At 37.7% G+C, this 3,637-nt stretch overlaps 1 pseudogene; it reads left to right on the forward strand.

Moving 5' to 3' along the window:
* The first annotated feature begins 2,030 nt into the window (after nucleotides 1-2,030).
* LOC128591284 (glycoprotein integral membrane protein 1-like) lies at nucleotides 2,031-2,924 on the forward strand (annotated as a pseudogene).
* Nucleotides 2,925-3,637: the final 713 nt, after the last annotated feature.

The following is a 3,637-nucleotide window of genomic DNA, read 5'->3' on the forward strand; positions in this document are numbered from 1 at the left end:
CTATTTAGGCATCTGCATTTTACTAGTTTCAATTTCACAGGCAAGATAAATCCTCCAGAATGCACTAATATATCTCCAAGGAACAAAAAAGCTCTCAAATTTATTGGACTGGTTGTGTTATATGCCATTTCATTTTATATTGCCATCTTGTTCCCTTAGGCTAGTGCACGGATGGAGCATTGCAGAGGGTACTACACCCATTAAGACTCATTGTCATACATGCTTCCTTGAGTCAAATTCCATGGTCAAAGGTAGCAGGTGAAAATAAATATAAAATCCCCAGGTGGGAAAGAGAATCAGTGAGGCAGAGAATGCCCAAATCATTAAACTTTGCTCTGCCTGGACATGGAGGCAAAATGTAAGCTAATGATGTATAAAAGCTACAAATCCATTTCTGGATTACTAACTGTCTTTAGAATTATGGATCACAGCTATGATTTAATAAAAAAAAACTAGAATTATGGATCAGAGACACCCAAAATAAGTAGGCTTAATCTGACTAGACACACATCACTCTAACATCCTCCCTCATTAAACAGGTGAGCCAGAAAACATAACTTACATCTAGGGTCGGAGGAGCTTCATGATTCAGGATTTATAGTACATGATTATTATTTTTTATGAATTAGGATTTTTAATAGGGGAAGAGAAAAATGATATTATTAAAACATCTCCTGAATTTGAGTTTATGACTTAGAAATAGCTGGATGTCCTACGATGATTCCTTTAAGCTTACCATTTAAGCAACATCTGTTTTAAACACCACATATTTTCCAAGTAACCCTTTAACTTTGTTAATTCTTTTCCAGGTTAGAACATATTTTCACGCATGTGGGATCTGGTTGAATGCGAAATTTTCTCCAATAGTGGATTCGTGTGTTCAGATTATTTAAAAAAAGTCATGACTTGACACTTAAGCTTGTAGTTAGGCTGTGTCCTTTCTTTCTTCCTGTACTTACGCGTGAGGTGGAATAGTTCCAGAAAACATGAGTGAAATCCAGAAAAAAATGGCTTCCTATGTGTCCAAATTGGCCAGTGGCACTCAGAAGGGCCTCACTCCCTGTGATGCTCTGAGGTTGCCCCTGCGAATTGTTAACTGTTTCATTTCTGCACTTGTGGTTGGTGAGTGAGGTCTGGTGGGACAAGAGTGTGTGTAGTCAAAGGAGAACATGCCCTGACGTTAGACAGGGGACAAGGGCTGCGACAGAACAGGAGCAGCTAGGACGCCCTGCCAGATAGTTTCCTACTTCATGTTCATGTATCAGTGACTACTCATGCAAAAATGATGACATGCCAGAAAAAAAAAAATATATATATATATATGTAAATTACCATATGGAGTTTCTTTTCCTTTCAGTTCTTCCTTATTTATTTTTTAGTCAAGGAGAGTGCTGGTAAAATGTGTGCCTGTAAAATGAAGTAGGAAAAGGTGAGTTAGTTTTTTTTTTGTTGTTTGTTTGTTTTGCAGTTTTGGGCCAGGGCTGGGTTTGAACCCGCCACCTCCTGCATATGGGGCCAGCACCCTACTCCTTTGAGCACAGGCGCTGCCCAGGGTGAGTTAGTTTTGTGCCAACTTTCTATTTATTCTTATGCTAAGAATGAAATACATAGGTATATATGAACCAGAAAATAGGAATTGTGTAATTTTGATGATTCTACCTACAAGTTAAATGATCCTACATTTGCATTTAAAACTTGCATTGTACAATATAAAGATGAATGGTAGGAAGTCATGTTGATAACTTAAAATGTTAATTTTTCTTTACTTAAAAAGATTTTAACTAAAAACTTAACTATTGGGCGGCACCTGTGGCTCAAGGAGTAGGGTGCTGGCCCCATATACTGGAGGTGGTGGGTTCTAACCGGGCCCCGGCAAAAAAAAAAAAAAAATAGGGACACGACGTTTTGAAAATCATAGTTGGGGCTTGGCTATCCTTGCAGAATCCTGTCTCTCAGAAGGGTCCCGAATAGGGTTGTTTGTATAGAGATTAATGTGCAGGCTGAGTGTATGAAGCTGAATCTTCTAATGGATGTTAGTAGAAGACCGCAACAGGGCGGGCACCAGAATTAACGTAACTACGGAGAGAGATAATGGGGAGACATCTAAAATACAGGTTGTTTTTCACATAAGCTGTGAGCGTGGACAGGTATATATAAAGGACTTCCCTGTCCATAGTGGTGCAACCCGAATAAGCTGTCAGACTTTGATTGTGAAGGATGAAAATCTGGAAAATTTGGAGGAAAAAGAATATTTTGGAATTATCAGTGCAAGGATTTTAGTTCACGAGTGGCCTATGACATCTGGTTCCAGTTTGCAACTAATTGTCATTCAAGAAGAGGTAGTAGAGACTGGTGGAAGGCAACTCAACAAAAGGATGTCACTGAAATTGATATTTTAGTTAAGAACCAGGCAGGACTCAGACATTCAAACTGCACCCTTCCTTTGGAAGAAAGCATGCTGTACTCTATTTCCCGAGACAATGACATTTTATTTACTCTTCCTAACCTCTTCAAAAAAGGAGAAAGTGTTAGTTCATTGCAGACCATTAGCCAGTATCTTATCAGGAATGGGGCAACCACTGTAGATGAAGATGCTTTACCTGAAACTCCTCTCAGAGCAGAGCCTCCATTCTTCATATAAGGTAATGTGTCAGTGGACAGAAAAGTTTAGAAAAGATCTCTGCAGGTTCCGGAGCAACATTTTCCCAGTATTCTTTTTGTTTTTGAACGCCATGGTGGTTGGAATTACAGGAGCAGCTGTGATAATAACCATTTTAAAGGTGCTTTTTCCAGTTTCTGAATACAAAGGAATTCTTCAGTTGGATAAAGTGAATGTTACACCTGTGACAGCCATCAACGTATGTCCAAATGATCCTGAGTAAACATCTAAAAACCTTGAAGAGAAGACATGTACTTAAAAAAAAAAAAACTCAAATCATGGAATTTGCCATTTGAATATAATTTTTTAAAAATCAGTAAGAAGCAGTTTATACACTAGAGAAATGGCTAAACTCCTAAGACTGCCTCAAAATTGACCTTACAGTGCCAAGTTAAAGTTCACCTTATTCTCTAAAAGGGCTGGCTATTCAGATGCTGGAAAATTTAAACAAAGAGGAAGACACGAACCTGTGAAGAGACTTTACAGTCTCTGTGAAGAGACAAGACCTGTGAAGAGACTTTTAAATTATGAAAAAAAAAAAAGGCAAGAAAAAAAATGCCATGTGCCAATAACATTTCAAGGTGCCTTTGTTTAGGAAATTATATTCACTTAATCATTATAATACATAAGACTTTATGAAAAGCACTTTATAAAATTATAATCTAAAAGTTCAATAACTAGGGCAGCGCCTGTGGCTCAACCGAGTAGGGCCCTGGCCCCATATGCCAGAGGTGATGGGTTCAAACCCAGCCCTGGCCAAAAACTGCAAAAAAAAAAAAAAGTTCAAGAACTTAATAACACTTTTTTATTAAGTACAATGTGCCTTTATATTAAGTATATGTCTCAGTATAAAATCATTGACATACATTGTGATTTGATTGTGTCTTGTACCAAGACTACACGAATGCACCAGGATTTAAAAGTGGTAGTGACATGTTTTCCCTCTAAAATAAACTTGTTTGAAGAAAAAAAAAAAAA

Source organism: Nycticebus coucang, chromosome 8 (assembly GCF_027406575.1).
Source record: "Nycticebus coucang isolate mNycCou1 chromosome 8, mNycCou1.pri, whole genome shotgun sequence".
Lineage (NCBI taxonomy): Eukaryota > Metazoa > Chordata > Mammalia > Primates > Lorisidae > Nycticebus > Nycticebus coucang.